The sequence below is a fragment of the Manis pentadactyla genome, chromosome 14 (genome assembly GCF_030020395.1).
Source record: "Manis pentadactyla isolate mManPen7 chromosome 14, mManPen7.hap1, whole genome shotgun sequence".
In the NCBI taxonomy this organism is placed as follows: Eukaryota; Metazoa; Chordata; class Mammalia; order Pholidota; family Manidae; genus Manis; species Manis pentadactyla.
This window is the reverse complement of record NC_080032.1, coordinates 38,394,776-38,412,455: the sequence shown is the minus strand read 5'-3', so window position 1 is coordinate 38,412,455 and position 17,680 is coordinate 38,394,776.

The window sequence follows — 17,680 nt, the reverse complement described above, 5'->3', positions numbered from 1 at the left end:
GGATATGTCTCTCCAGGCAAAGCAAAAAAAAAGCAAATACAAACAAGTGGGACCACATCAAACTAAAAAGATTCTTCACAGCAAAGGAAACCATCAATAAAACAACAAGGCAACATACTGTATGGGAGAATATATTTGCAAATTATATATATATATATATATATATATATATGAAACTTTTAAAACTATACCTATATCCAAAATATATAAAGAACTCATACAACTCAACACCAAAAAAAAAACAAATACTCAGACTATAAAATAGGCAGAGGACCTAAATAGGCATTTTTCCAGAGGACATACAGATGGCCAATAGGCATATGAAAAAATGTTCAATATCACTAATCATGAGGGAAATGGAAATCAAAACCACAATGAACTATCACTTCACACCAGTCAAAATGGCTACTGTCAATAAGACAAGAAATAACAAGTGTTGGTAAGGATGTGCAGAAAAGGGAACCCTGTGCACTGCTAGTGGGGCTGCAAATTTATTCAGTCACTATGGAAAACAATACAGAGGTTTCTCAAAAACTAAAAATAGAAATACCATACAACCCAGCAATTCCACTTCTGGGAATCTACCCAAAGAAAATGAAATCTTTAATTCTAATAGATATATGCACCTCTCTGTTTATTGCAGCATTATTCACAATAGCCACAATACGGAAGCAACCAAGGAGTCCATCAATAGATGAATGGGTAAAGAAGATGCAGTACATACATATACTTGAATATTATTCAGCCATAAAAAAGAAAGAAATCTTGCCAACACCAACAACATGGGTAGAACTAGAGGGTATTATGCTAAGTGGAATAAGCCAGTCAGAGAAAGAGGAATACTTTATGGCTTCACTTATGTGTGGATGCTAACAAACAAAACAAATGAACAAACAAACAAAAGCGAAATAGATTCATAAACACAGAGAATGGGTGGTTGGGTAAGATGGAGTTGAGGAGAATAGCTGCAATAAGTGAAGGGGATAAAAAGGTAGAAACTTCAAATTACGAAATAATTTAGTCACAGGGATGAAAGTATAGCATAGGGGATATAGCTCATAATATTGTAATATCTTTGTATGATAACTATACTTATCATGGTGAACATTTAGTAATGTATATAATTAATGAATCACTAAGTTCTTCTGAAACCAATATAATACTGTATATAAACTTTATTTTAATTTTTAAAAAAGACATGGAAAATAAGCCAGTCACCTTATCTTAGGCAATTCAGTGACCACAGAGGGACAAGCGACATGATCTAGAATTCTACCTGGGTAACAAGTGACAAATGTTGCCTGGTGGAGTGGATTTGTGGAGAGTCAGGACCCCACTGTTTCAGTTTAGATTGTACCAAACTTCCTAAATACTTGTCCTTAGTGTAGCTTTCCAGATAGAAATCTTCAAAATCCATCATAGCTGAAAATACTCCCTCTTTGACAAATGAGAAATATTAAAACATTTATTGGAGAACAAAAAGTATAGAATTGCTGGAAAATACTTCTTGCTTTGTTCTTCCTATCCCACACTGACATTCAGTGCATCCTGTCTTTGAAGAAAAGTGAAACTATTTGTAAATATAATGAAATAGGGTTGATAAACCACATGTTTATCTTGAAGAAAATATGGCCTATTCATGTAAATTGTTTTTTAAGTTTTTGTTTTCTTTATTTTGGAAGGGAGTAAGCCACACCCAGGGTGTTCCAGCCCTTTCAGACAGCAGAGCTAAGACAGAGCTAAGAGATTTGGTCATCTCTTAAAATCACAAGGGTTTTTACAATGGCGTGATTGCTTGCTTCATGCATTGTTAAGGCTTCAGCTATTTCACTTCTAATTCTGCATTTGTTAGGCTGTGTGGTTAACATGGGTGGGGAAGTGGGATATACGTTAATACCGTTCTCTGTATATTCAGTACTCAACAGGCTACTTGCAACAGTGCTGAATGCAAATTTGTTTTCAGACTCCACTAGCCACTGAAATACTGCTTTTGCCCTGCTTTTGGTTTTGCTTCTTAGTCTTTTCAACTTTTCAAAAGTGATTTCATAACGACTTTGCCACATAGACCATCTTCCCTCCCAGGACAATGACCTAGGCATTGATATGAAACCAAGAATGTTAATTATGTTCCCCTCACATTGTTTGCCACATGAACTGGCATGGACTTGAGCATAAAAATATTTATTGTGAGCACAGCTTCACCCTTTGCTCAAGACCATCTATGGTTTCATGGGCAGGGCATATCAGGCACTTAATCTAAAAAAGTAAAAATAGAAGACTTAGGTCCTAAAAGGAGCTGTTAACCTGGTTAGTGTTTCACCCTAGAGGAACTCAATCAATATATTCAATGATTCCTGGTTCATTATTATATTGGGAGCTGAAGGAAAAAAGAAAAAAATATGTGTAGGTATATAGACATATTTGTATACATTTGAGTATTTAGTAACATATTGCATACACAACTGTTATAATTTAATACTATATATTATGTGTTTAGGTATATGTCCATATACATAATTATGTGATATACTTTCTTCAGGAGATTTATAATCTACAAATAAACTTCATGAAATAAAGGGTACAAAACTATTTTAAATGCATGTAAATCTTAATATTTTAACTTAAAATAGCTCATGATAATATTAACATACTCTTACACAGCTTTGCAAAGTAAATAAATATACAGCAGGTGGAACTGTTAGATTATTTCAGAGAATGTGTTACATTAGTACTTCACGTAACTGTTTAGCCTGGTATATGTCCATTCAAAAAGGACTGGTAGTTGCCAAAGGGGAAGGGGTGGGAGGTGGGTGAAGCAGGTGAAGGAGTTAAAGAGGTACAGGCTTCAAGTTATAAAATAAATTAGTCACAAGGATGGAAGTACAGCATAGGGAATATAACCAAGAATATTGTCATTTCTTTGTATAGTGACAGACGGTAACTACACTTTTGGCGGTGAGCTTTTAGTAATGTGTATAATTGTTAAATCATGATATTATACACCCAAAACCAATACAGTGTTGTATATCAACTCTATTTCAATGTAAAAAAAAATGGAATAGAGCATGTTGCTACTTAAGGGAAAAATGCAAAATTATTTATTTTGTTAGTAAGTGATGTATAATAAGTACAAAATCAAAGGCCATTCTGAAGGGGTCCTTTCTTCATCTTTAATCAATATGGAATTTTATGGTTTTTCAAACTACATGCACAAACACATTGTGGAAAATACTAGGTTCTTGGTAGAATTATAAGTGTAAATGGTAGTCCCCTCTCTTAGCGAAATCCCTCATCCACATGGGAGACACAAATGTAAGTAAATATAAACGGACCCCTTGTGGTGGGAGGGTAAGTTCAGTGTTGCCCGGTCTATGCATTCCAAATTAGACCCCCCTGTCAAGGTAAGGGTTGCTTTCAACTGCTGCCCCAGTAGTGCATGCTATGGGGAAACAGCTGCAAACATTAATCATTAAAACCTTTATATGCCAGCTACATGTCAGAGTTTCAAGACAAATTAAATTTATGCCTTTAGATCCTACTCTCTTTGGCTTTTTCTCCCCAGGCAATGCTGTCTTCCAATATTGTGTCCTTATTCAACCTTTGGCCAACTGCCCATTCTAATCCTTTGCTCACATCTCCACTAGCCTTTCTTTGCCTTCCTCCTGTCGATTAGAAATATTCTTGATATATTCTGACTACTTACTGTCATTTTTTGCCAATATCATCTCTCAGTATGTCAACTGTCTTCCTGTCAACTGTATTTGTTGTATCCCTTATTGAACATAAACTTTTAGTTTTCATGAAATCAAGTTAATCAAATTTTTCTCTGTAATTTGTTACAGGGAAGGCAGTGTTTCCTTATGAAATCCTTTCATACCATGCTGTCACCAAGACCTTGGTCAGATGAGCCCCTATTCTTTGTTCTTATTTTTCAAATTGTTAGGCTCAATTCTTCCATATGAATTTCAAAATAAGCCTATCATTTTCTTTGAAAAAAATCTTGTTGGGATTTTACTGAATTTATAGACCGATTTTGGAGACTTGACATCTTGATAGTGTTAAGTCATTGCAAATGTAAACAATGTATAGCTCTACATTCATTCAAGTTACTCATCAATGTCTTACTGTAAAGCGTATGAATTTCCTCCCTATACTTCTTTTGTTATCTTTAAGTTAATTCCTAAATACTGTAATGCTTTTGTTAGTATTAAGAATGGTATATTATTTTCATTTATAACTTCCTGTTGATTATTATTATTACTATAAAAAGAACACTGTTAGTTTCTGACTTATCTACTGCAACCTTGCTAACTCCCTTATTAATTCTAATAAGTTCTTGGTTTTGCAGTGTTCTATGTAGATGATTAAGTCATCTAAAAATTAATAATATTTTTGTCTTTCCCTTTCCCATGCTCGTAACATTTAGTAATTTAATTGGACTGAGTCTCCAAAACCGTGTTGAGCATTAGTAGTGTAAAGTAAAGACAAAAGTCTTTGTCTTCTTCTGGATTCTAAAAGAAAATACTTCTAACATTTCTCTGTGGTGTTTGATATTTGTCTAAGTTCTGGATGTATGGCTTTTATGAATGAAAAGTACATCCCTTTTGATCATCATTTTCTGAGAGTTTCTCATATAAATAGATGTCAAAGTTTAACATTGTTTATATAGCAGATGAGGTATTCATGTGAATGTTTCCTTCATTCCCTAGGCAAGTGAAGTGCATAGGACACAAAATGTAAGGAGGCGCTCAGCTTTGAGTGCCTCTAGATGCTGCAGTCCCAACATGAAGGTGATTAACATGGACACATGTTCTAATGTTCAACTTTCTTTCCTCTCCTTGAATAAGCCCTCATTGATTGTGATGCATTTTTAATACTCCATTAGACTCAGTGTTCTCTTAAAAAATGTTTACATACATTATTGTAAGTGAAGTGAACTGATCATTTTATGTCTTTTACTCTTAGCCTGTCTTGGAATTCTAGCTTCTTGAAAGGGGTAATTTTCCTTTTATTCTTATTTTTGGAAGAATTTGTATGTGACGAGTATCTGCTCCTCTAAACTCTTCTAGCTCTGGTGATATTATGCAGGGTGAGTTTGAACAACTAATTTTCTCTCTCTAGATTTCAATCTCCCTCAACTGCAAAATGGAGATAATGAAACCTGCCTAGTATATTTGTGAAGGGGATAAAAGGTAATTTTTTAAAAAGTACATAGCATTGAGCATGACCTAAAATAGGTGCTTAAGTGGTAGCAGGCCCACACATACTTGGGCTTCATTGTTTTTGTGGGCCATGTCCCCACCCCTATGTCTCTAGGTTTACATATACTGTTCTCTAGAATCTATTTTAATTTTATTTGTGTCATATGCCTGTAGTTCCCTTCCATTCCCACCACAGTCCAGTCTTAGCTCCTTATGGCTAGTTCCTTTATGTTGGGACATGGTACAATAATATTTTTGAAAGATTAACAAATGTGCTTTTCCATCTCTTGGAGATGTTTAGACAGATGTTAGAAAGGTCTATGGTCCTTGCCTCAAGGAAGGGATGGGAATGCTAAAAAAGATTAAATAAAGAAATATATTCTTTCTTTCAAAGATCTAGATTTTCAAGAGGAAAATTGATATGCATCAAATATACAGAAGTATTGGGAGAAAATGCAGGTTTTAGGAGATGAAGACTCAGGATACATTACCCTCCCCAAACCAAAACCACCTTGATGTTGTGGAAGAGAGGATTGAAAGAATTATCAAGGGATGGAGTGGCAGTGTAGACTACTGAGATATGAATTGTGCTGGAACCTGCCCCTCGGGCTTTAGTTGGGAGTACAAAGATATAACAGGAACTTTAGATAATTTTGGAGATTCCAGTACAGGGGAAATCTATGCTCGCTCTCATCGGCAGGCCCCAGAGAAATGGAACGATATCAGAATAGAAATGACAGTGTGCTATGTTCAGGTACACAACTTTCAGACAGCCTCACAGTTACCCACTGACCCAGTGTGACACAGGAGCCATAGTAGTATGCCCACATCCAAAGGAACATGGAAAGGATAAAGGGGGGTTCAGAGGAGATCAAACCAAGTTTCCTAGTCATAATGTGACCCATATTTGGAGAATAATTCCAATGAGCTTGATCCAAAGGAACCTAGCTTTTGGGGTGAAGCCTGGTTACTGGGACCAACCCAGGAAGCACCTGCCTGGGTCAGCACTAAAGGCAGGCAGGAATGAGGACACCCCAGTGGGTGTCAGCATGGAGCACTGATGGCCCGGCCTGCTTGCTTCTCCTGGAGCCTTGACATCATTACAGAAGCCCACCAGAACTTAAACACCACCCCAGGGAAGGAGCAAGGGAAGAGGAACAGACCAAAATAAATTCCCACCACTCCAAGGCAAGGGCAAGGGGAGGAACACAGAATGGCCTGAGCTCAGGTTTCCACCAACTGGCCAGATGGAGGTTTATAATGGAAGTTGTGTTCCCTGTGGAAAATGGCTGATGTTTCTTGCACATCTCCATTTGTGAAATGGGGCTTCTACCCACTATACACCTCTATCCCCACCAAAAAATAACTTGCCAAAGATGTGCACTGTGGTCCATTGGACCATGCTTACCAGTTGTTGTGACCTCTGGCAAATTAGGTGAACTCTATTTGCCTCAGCCTCTATATCTGTAGATGGGGTGTGGGCTTTAGGGTAGCTTATTTAATAATGAAGTGAAATAATATGCATTTCACGGTGCCTAGCATCTAACTGGTATTTGGTGTTGATCATTTATGTTATCTAACTCCAACTCTAGAGAGAAAACATGGGAAAAATACCTACTGAAGTTAAAAAGAAAAAAAAGTTGGAGGAAGGTGTTTGTTAGGATTATTAATACTGTTACCACTAAATATGAGACAGAGTGTGTGGTTCCCAGACAGGGGATACGATCAGTAAAATCTACAGCTTGACACTCACTACAGTTATCAAGGCCAGACCTGTAGATTAGCCACAACTTCAAATTCTTGTCAGCTTTTTTCTCTCATCTGTAGCATCTCAGGCATCAGCTGTAGGAGAACCTTCCATTGTTGTCTTCTTCAAAGGATACCCTCAATATCTGTTGTTCATCTAAAGGGAAGAAAGAAACCTCCCAGATCAATTCTAGTGACCACAGGGATTTCCTTTAATGTGTCTTCACAAATTAATCTACATGAAAACAAGAACACCTTTTGTGTGCTCACTCTTTCAGTCCTGAGATTCCAAACAGGGAAAGTATGGAAAGTCAGTGTGATTTTGTATTTTTCTACATACCGTACAGAATCTGTGATTCAATAAAAATAATACACCTGTGATTAAACAACATGCGGTGTTCCCTCAGCTTGTATAAAGAATTACAGATTTATTTTTCTAAGTCCTATGTGGTATTCTCACGTCAAGAGTGTCCTCTGGGAATGTAGCCAAAAAACTCTGCTCTTCTGTGCTAACACCTGAGGAGAATTTGTGAGTGGCCACGTGGTGGTGGGTGGTGTCTGAGGGCTTTGTCTTTCTCATCCACAAAAAGAACTGTGAAGTGAAGTCATCTCTGGTTACACAGCAAAAAAATTATCCATCTGCTGGAAGTGACTCCATTTTAAACATTCTATTCCTTTGCTCTCCTCAGTAATGTCATTCTTATTAGACCAGGTGTTCACAAAAGAATCTCGATGTACTCTAAAGATTATTACTAACCAGTGTGATTCTGATAAAAACCAGAAAATAAAGTGCCTTAGGAGTAGGAAATGGAGTGAGCATGATGTGGGGAAGGAAGAAGGTTAGAAGACAAAAACTTTTCAGAAGGAAAGAATTACCTCTGAAAGGAAGCTGGGAAGATATCAACAGCGACTTCAATTTCCTCACATTTTCACTTGGACTGGTCTGGCTACTCTGCCGCAGATGTGAACAGCAAATGCTTCTTGACTTTGAGATCAGAGCAACAGGTTCCTTTCTGTTTACTTATTTCCTTGTGAGTTAAAAACCAAATACTTTGGAAAATGGTTTAACTACAAACCAGGTTACTTAACATGCTCAGAATCAGTGGTGTATTTGAGCTGCATGTGATAAAGAATGGCCACTATTTATTCATTCAAACAATGTATATACCCAACTACAGTTCATCAGGTGCGGTGCTCATCATTGGGTCAATGGAGCTGAGTGAAGTCCAGTTTCTGTTCTTAAAGAACTCAGTCTAGAAGAAGCAGGTGTATAAGTAAGTACAATAGAAATATAAAACAAGGATCAACAGTAGGTCATAGGAAGTGAGTAACTCTTAGAGGGAGGTACTGAAGAAGCAATTCTTGGAAAGGGAGATACTTGAGCTGAAATGAGAAGATGAATAACAGTCCCTCTAGAGAAATGAAATAGAATTTTGGCAGACATAACAATATGTGTGAATACACTTAGAGCATGGTGTGGAAACTATGCTTAGGATACTATAAGAGACCTAGTATTTTCAGAGCATAATGTGTAAGATGGGACATAATGTGTAAGGGAGAGGCCACAAAAAATATAAGCTAGGGTAGATCATGAAGGAGTAGCCATTTAATAGTCAGACTGTCTCCCAGCCTTTGATCTAGACCTTGGTGCCCATTAGGAGTGATGAAACATTTGGAGGAGAGGAAATCCATCTGGGCTGGGAAGCAGGGCTGAGCGGTGAGAAGGCAAAGATGAGTGGATGACAGATACAGGGAGTTGTTTTTGAGTATATAAGAACAGTACAGATGAGAAATAAAGAGGATTTTACCTAAGGCAGTAGTAAGACAGGAAACAGCTTAACTTAAGAGATGTTCCAGAAACATTCACTAGACATTCACAGACACATTCACTAAACAAACACCACCATTACGGTAGTGACTGAAGCGAGAGCTGGAAGTGATGTCAATCCTCTGGCTCACATAACTAAGGGGATTTGGGTGTCATCAGCTGATGAGAATAAGAAGAGGGGTATGCTGAAGTTGAGAGGCTGGTAGACATCCAAATAACCAGAGATAATTATTTGGAGTCTCTATAAAGAGCTTTTAGGAGAGACAGCCAATGTCAAGATATACATAGCATCAAATTCTGTCACCTACTGATTTAAAATAAAGCCTTCTACATAAGAGTCACTAAGCTAGACTGAGTGGACAAGACGGAAAAGTTCCTTTTTTAAAGTTTTTAGAATCCATGGGATTTACAAAGAGGAAAAATGTATACAGAATACTCAGGGCTCTTGGAGGAAGTGCAGGTGTAAGGAGAGCAGAGAGGAAGCTCAAGACAAAGACATGGTCCTGAGGTGGCCCAGGGAGTTGGGGGAGTAGACAAGCAGCCTAGAAAACAAAGAAATGAAGATAAGACCTAGGAGTAAATAGAAACTGAAGAGTTAGTAGAAAAGAGAAGAGAAGAACTTTCCAAGCAGCAGAAGCTGAACGTACAGTAACCAGGCAGCAAGGCACTCTTGAGGGGTAGAGGGAGGTTCCACTGGCTGGAGTGTCAAGTGCAGGAGGGACTGGCAAGAGCGGAGCAGGGGATGCTTAGCTCAGCCATGTTCATGGTAAAAGCTGTTCTATAGTTTCAACTTTATCCAGTGTGCAAGAGAAAGCCACTTAAGGGTTTTCACAAGGTAGTGATACAATCAGATTTGTACTTTAAAAACTCACCCCAGCTACTGTTGTGGAGAATGAGATGTTAATTAAAATAGTGAACCAGGGTGTGATTACCTAGGGCAAACACCACAATTCAATTTGACCTGCTAATGTGCTCTGGCCTGCGAGTCCTTTTTTTGAAATTTAATTCTGCATTACTTGTGAGCATTTAAAAATTGGAAGCTTTCACATAAAATCAGGGTTATAGGCTTTTGAAAATTAGAAGACCTAGAAGTGCTTCTCTACATTCCTGAGCTGTCAACAATTGGCTGGAGCTTAGACTGTCTAAAAAGTGACTCTTACAGGCAACGTGGGTTTTCTCCTGCAAACCACAGTCTCACGGATGCATTTAGTCTGATTTCCTTGCTGCTGCATTACCAGGAGAGAGCACGTCGAATGAAAATGTTGAAATAGTGTGCATGCCTATCTAAAACCAAGCCCAGTACCATATCCCATCCCCATTCCCTATTCATGGACTTGGTTCCAGCAATTCTCCTTTTTCTTATCAGATTTTTCCCCTCTACTGGATCCTGTCATTGGAAAACCTGTTATTTCTTCCATTTTCCAACCTTTTTTGATCCACTCTCATGGAGTAAAATGGATCACACCCAAACTCAGCTTCCCTTAACCTTGTCAGATGTTAGCAGTCGGCCTTCAAGCAAGTTTTTGTAAACATCTGTGACCTAGAATCAGACTGTTTGATGCCTAAGGGATCCATTTATCCTCACTGACAAGACTGTCCTCACTCTTGCCTTGTACAACGGAGGGTGAGAGGAGAGAGAGGTGCTTCTCTTAGAGCCAATCCAGCTGCTTCCCCACCCCAACACATCCGTCCCCAGACCACCCAGCAACAGGGACCCCGCATGCCTTAGTGGTCTTGTCACTGATGCCACTTGACTCTTTGCATATCACTCTTGCCTCTTTTACTCATCATACCCCATACCCTCCTGACTCTTCCTCCAAAGCCATATTGACCACTTCTCATCACCCCCACTGCTACCATCCTGATCTAAGCCATGATCACCTCTTATTTGTTGGAATATAGTGTAACATTTGTATTCGTTACCTATTGCTGTATAACAAATTTCCCCAAACTCTAATGGCTTGAAACAGTAACATTTATCATCTCATAGTTTTTGTAGGTCAGGAATACAGATGTAGCTTAGCTGATATCGCGACTTTGAGTCTGTGGATAAAATTGTAACATTTCAGAATATCTCGCCTGGCTTTAGTACATCTGCATATCAAAAGGTGTTCAGAGGTAGAAAGAAGTATGGCTTTAGTGCATTTGCATCATTCCTCATGGGTGGAGAAAAGTTCGTCTCCACATCAGTGGATAATTACCTGGGCAAGGAGGGCTTACCAGTACCCGAGAGGTGAGGGGAGGGCCAGTTTTGCTTCTGCTGGAGCAGGAAGGAGAGACGGCCCAGGACTGCACTTTGTGAACAATAAATGGATTTTAAACTTTATTTCTCCCTTTGACTGATTTCGGTTTTTAGATGTATTTTGCCCTGGGATTTCCTCTTCCCAGACTTACAGAGTCTCTCACAGGCTTGTGTCAATTGGGACCACCATCACAGCACAATGGTGGAAGGATCCACTTCTGAGCTTATTCATAAGGTTGCCAGCAAGATTCAGTTTCTCAAGGTCTATGGAGAAAAAGCCTCCTCAGTTCCTTGTCACATGAACCCCTCTATTGGGTGGCTCACAATATGTCATCTTGCTTCACCAGAGCACGTGAGAAGAACCAAAGAAAAATGTGTGAGCAAAGCAGAAATCACCATTATTTATAACCTAATCTGGGAAGTGACGTCCATTATTTTGCCATAGTCCATTCATCAGGGAAGGGATGCCACCAAAACTGTGAATTCTAGGAAGTGGGAATAATTTAGGGCTTTCTTAGAAGCCTGCCTGCCACAGCCTCTTCTCTGGTTAACCTGCTACCATATTTGGTCTCTGGCAGCCTGTTGTCAACACAGAAGCTGGAGTGGTTTTTTGTAAGTCAGGTTATGTCACCCCTCTCCTAAAAACGCTGCAATAGCTCATACTTCACCCTGAGTCAAAGCCAAAGTCCTGCAGTGACTTTCCACGCTCTGCCTGACCCAGCCCCTATTATGTCTCTGGTCTTGTCTCTCATCACTTTCTCCATTACTCAGTCTGCTCCACGCACACTGGCTTCCTTACTAATCTTCAGATATGCCAGTCATGCTGCTGAACTAGCTCATCCCTCTTTCAGGGAAGTTCTTCCTCCAGATTTCTTGACTGATCATTCAGTAGCCTCCTTTAAGCCTTTGCTCAAATATCCCCTCCTCATTGCAATCTACCCTGGAAAACCCACCCCTGCCCCCAGAGCTGCTGATTTCTCTTATCTTCTTTTAATTTTTTTCTATAACACTTCTAATACACTAGTTAACTTGCTTATTTATTATGTAACAATCTAAAGTTGAGCCCAAAGGTGTAGATCTTCATCTGTTGCTTGATGAATCCCAAGTGCCTAGAAAATAAGAACTCAATAAATATTTCCTAAATGAGTGAATGAATATGTAGAATTTGGATGAGGACTAGCCTTGGGGAGCACCGATATTTAAGTGAACTGTAGAAGAAAAGGACCCAGGAATGAAAACAGAGTATTGAACATCTTGTGTGTCCTGCTTCACATCCTGCAGTTTCTTAATCTTGTCATTTTGAAACAACCAGTTGAGCTCCAATATAATCTGAAAGTATCTTGTCACAACTGCACCAAGTAACTGGAGATGTTTGCTTTTGGGATTTGCTGCCATCAACACGGGCACCTGCAGGAGTCCACTCAGCTATTCTCCCACTCGTGCAAATGCGGAAGCACAAAGTTGCCGACCACTTGTGGACCACCCTTGACCAGTGGGGGATGGGAAATGCTTTACAAATGTTCTCCTCTCCCAAACCCTAGGAGAAACATTCTCAAATGCATTTTCACAGCTCCTTAGATTGTTTTGGCCAAGATGGAGTCCCATGGTTTCTTTAGTCAAGGTGTTTGGGTCAGCTTTTTCTCCTTTGTTTTCGTTCTTCCAAATCACTCCCATGTTTCTTGGCATCATTCCCTAACATGAACTCCTGGCCCACAAGCCTTTGTTTCATCATCTGCTTTTAGGAGGAAGCTATGTTATAACATGTCATAGTGAAGCAATTTTTTTTCCTTTAATTTATTTTTTATGTTTTATTTTTTTATTTTGGTATCATTAATCTACAAGTACATGAAGAACATTATGTTTACTAGGCTCCCCCCTTCACCAAGTCCCTCCCACATACCCCTATAGTGAAGCAATTTTAAAAACCCACAAATAAGTAAGAAAATATTGGTGAACACTTTCAAAGACCACATAGAGGTCATGCAAGATTAGGAAATGTGGAGATTACTGTTCATTAATTCACCCGAATGTTGGGAGGGGAAGCAAGATTAAAATAAATTGTGGAGAAAAGGAAGGTAGGAAAATGAAGACAGTAAACAGAGACCATTCTCTTTTGAAAGAAATGGACAGACAAAGGTGACATCTGGAGGGATATACAGGGCACAGTGGGGAAAGACAGATGTTCCAAGAAATCAACACAGTCTAAGTGTTATAAAAATATGTTAACACAGGACATGTGTGCCACATTTGCTGAGAGAAGAATACAAAAAGGCAATTTTCCAGCTGAATCTTACAGAATATTTTTTCCAGGTGAAGGGCTGCAAGGTTGCACACAAAGTCCTGGGAACAGCTTTTGCAAAGGTATGGAATTCTGAAAGAGGTCAGTGTGTGAGGAATTTCAAGGGCAGCTCCCTGACTAGTACATACACCATTATGATGGTCCCAGATGGGGCTGGCGACGTGATAAGGGCCAGGCTGTGACTGATCATCCACAGTAGCCAAATCTTCTGCCCACCACTCAACAAGCTTTCTCTTATGAGTCTCATATTAGGAGCATTTAAGTTATGGAAGGAAGAATCAGTGCCATTATCACCCAGCAAAATCCATGAGAATTCCTTGGTGCTACCTAATTCTTAATCCATAATTAATTTGGCCCGACTGTCTCAAAAATATCTTTTAACAATCTGGTTGTTTAAATCAGAATGTAAACAAGATTAGTTCTTTATTTTTGGTTATTAAGTCTTTTTAGTCTACAGAAGTAGCCCCTTCACTTTTTCCCCCTGACATTTACTTGTTGTAAAAATTTAATTCAAACATTTTGAAGTCTGAATACTAAATAGCCAGACAGGATTGGTTTTAGAATTTCTGCTACTGGGGATTTATTGAGGTTTTCTTTATGAAGCAAACATGGTCATTCTTTGCAAATGATTAATGAACCCTGGAAAAAGAAGGTTTATTGTACATTTGGACAAGCATGTTAATGCTTTTACAGCCCTGTCAGTCTCGCTGCTAAAGGAGGTGTTCATTCAGGGAAAGCTGAACTTCAGCATCAGTGAAGGAATCCATACGTGCCCTAAATCAGGCCTACGGGTGTGCGGGGCAAGCATTCCTTTGTCCAGAACATGAAGCTGATCGTCACCAAGTTCTGTTATGGGGTTCCATGATTTTCATCCGATTTCTGTTAAAATGCATTCAAATTGACTTCCCTTGGGGAAGAGCAGAAGGAAGCGATGGATAATAACAAAAGTGAGCTCTTATCTCATATTTTGCTACAAATAATCACAGGGAGGATTGCTATGAAAATGACAAGGAGAATAACCCTTAGTGCTGAAGGGTCTCTTAGACTGATTGGCAGACAATGAAACTTCCTCCACCAGAGCCCTACATGTGACATTATTAGGCAAGCATAAAAATGACGAATGGCAGGTGTTTCTGCCCATTGGTAGCCCAGCTGTCAGTTTCTTGTTCCTGCCCCTTCCTTAAGCTGTTGTGCGGCATGTGCTGTCGTGGGGGTGCATGTTCCATCTCTCAGCCCAACGCCACCCTGACTCTAGACCCTCCCTAGTGAATGAACATTGATCAAATCCAGACCATGCTCACCAGAGTTGTCAGAGTGCCCTGGAACAAACAGTCCTTTGAGTCTTCTGACTGTTATATATCTGCTTTAATACTGCATTCCCAGATATTAGTAATAGACCAGAAATTCCAGTAACTTTAAAACGATAAAATTTGCTCTCCTTTTCCGTGTAAAATAACTCTGAATTAAATAGTCAGGGAAGCTATGGTAGCTTCAGAGTACCATTTGAAGATAAGGGTCCTCTCTTTCTGTCATTATAAAGCAAGGTTTTTCAGCACTGCAAGTCCTGAGATTTCTGGCCTTTTTTTTTCCCCCTTCCATTCCTACTTGCAAACCAGCTGATGATTTTTCTGAGTTCACCTCTTTATAATGAATTCAGCCAATAGTACCAAGTCAGGCTATTAATATTTTATTTGCCATCTTCTTCACTTAAAGCCACAAGTTCATTTAGCCTATCTGCTTTCCAAATCATTTGGTTTCCTTTGCATGGAACACCTTCTTCCTTTTGCTTTCAATCTGTGTGTGTCCTTACATATGAAGTGAGTCTCTTGTCGGCAGCATATAGATGGATCTTTTTTTATTCCCCTATCCATTCAGCCACTCTGTCTTTTGATTGGAGAATTTAGTCCATTTACATTTAAAGTCATTAATGATATATGTGTACTTATTAATGTCTTATTAAATGTTTTTTGGTCATTTTTCAGTTTCACTCTGTTCCTTACTTCCTTTCTTGCTCTCTACTCAAGGAGCTTCCAGGACCTTGGTGTGGATATTCTCTGGATTCATCTTATTTGGAGGTCTCTGAGCTTCCAGACCTTAGTTCTTTAGTGTTATGCTTAGATTTCTTTCTCATTATCTTTCGTGTATCTACTGTAGGTTTTTGTTTTGCTTTGCCATGAGGCTCACAAATAACAACCTATATATATGTAACAGTCTATTTTTAGTTGATAGCAACTTAAATTTGAACCCATTCTAAAACTCTACATCTTTACTCTCCAATCCCCATGTTTTATGTTTTCATTGTCACATTTTACATTTTTATTTTGTGCATCCCTTAACTAATTATGTGAAGTTATATTTTTACTACTTTTGCCTTTTAACCTTCATATTAGCCTTAAAAGTGGTTCACCCACTATGTTTATTACATATTCACTGTTATCAGTGGTATTTATACTTTCAAACTTTCATATGTTTTCTTGTTACTAATTAGTACCTTGCTTTTCAGTTTAAAGAAGTTTCCTTTAACATTCCTTTTCAGGCCGGGTGTTAATAAACTAAGTTTAGCTTAGTGATGAGCTCCTTTAGCTTTTATTTATCTGGAAAGTTCTTTACCTCTCCTTCATTCTGAACAATAACCTTGGCTGAAAGAATATTCTTAGCTGGAAATTTTTACCTTTCAGCCCTTTGAATTTATCATGCCAACTCCCTTCTGTCAGCAAAGTTTCTGCTTCAAACCTTGATATTTTTATGGAGGGGGATCCCTTTTATGTAACAAGTTGTTTTCCTCTTGTTGCTTTTAAGATTCTCTCTTTATCTTCAACTTTAACATTTTAATTATAATGTCTTGGTGTGGATATTCTCTGGGTTCATCTTATTTGGAGGTCTCTGAGCTTCCAGGGCCTGGGTATCTATCTATTTCCTTCCCCAGGTTAGGGAAGTTTTCAGCCATTATTTTTTCAATATATTTTCTGCCCTTATCTTTCTCTCATCATTCTGAGATAATGTAAATTTTATTCTGCTTGATGTTGTCTCATGGAGCCCTTCAACTATCTTCACTTAAAAAAAATTTTTTTTTTCACTTTGCTGCTCTGTTTAACTTAGTTCCACAGCCCTGTCTCTGAGTTCACTGATCCTGTCTTCTGCTTATCTAGTCTGCTATTGAAGCCCTCTAGTGTATTTTTCAGTTCAACTCTGTGACTTCTGTTTGGTATTTTCTTATATTTTCTATTTCATCATTGAAGTTCTCACTGTGTTCATCCATGCCTCTCCCAGGTACAGTAAGCATCTTTATGACCATAACTTTGAACTCTTTATCAGGTTAATTAGTTATCTCTGTTTCATTAAGACTTTTTTCTAAGATTTTATCTTGCTTTCTCATTTGGAACCTCTTCTTCTGTTTCCTCATTTTGTTTGACTCTCTTCGTTCCTACGTATTAGGTGAAACAGCCACCTCTTCCAGTCTTGATGAAGTAGGTTTGTGTAAGAAATAAAACTTGTCATTCAACCTTGCCCTAACTCTTTGTTGCCTCTGAAACCTTTGTGATTATCTAAGCAGCCTGATATATTATTGATAGGCCCCAGTTATAGAGGGTGTGCAAGACTTATAAGTGTTTCAAAGGGTAGTTCTTAGTAAGCACCTAATTTTAGGCTGATGGGAAACCAAACTCTCAGGCCACAGCTTTTCAAGTATGCCAACATATACAGTGCTATGGTACCATAATCGTAAATCCTGATGGGCTGCAGACCAGGTAATCTGGAGGTATCCTGAGCAGCAGTTGCAAAAATCAGGGCACCAAATGAGTATTTAAGCTCCTTTCTGGAAGGTACCAGTGAGCTGTAGCGAGACCCAGGGAGAGCACAAAGATGGCATTCTACAGCTTGTGTTCCCTGAGAGTGGGAACACCAGAAGTCTGCCCCACAGTCTGTCCTGAAGCTCCAGAACAAGTAATACACCTTTTTCACAAGAAGACAGGGGGTATGTTTCAATCTGCTGTCTGAATAGGGCATTGGATGGTAGCCTGCTGAGAAATGTCTGTCCAATTATTATAGTATCACAGGACTCAGAAACATAAGTGTCCCTGACCACCGGAGCTGGGCAATCAGCAACAGTCCCTGTGTGGTCTGTGTGTGCCCAGTGGCTTATCAAGGCAGCTGGAGGGTGCAGTGCAGACCCCATGGCTATAGCAGGTCAGTGGGAGAGGGAACGAGCCGTACATGCCCACCTGAGTTAGCAGAGTAGAGGGAGAGTGCAGAATGGCTCCCGTAGATGCCTCTCTCCCTGGGAGAGTCCCCCAACAGACTCTTGGCCTTCTGGCAGATGCTCGAAGATTAGGAAATGGATCTCCTTCATAAATAGTCTAGACACT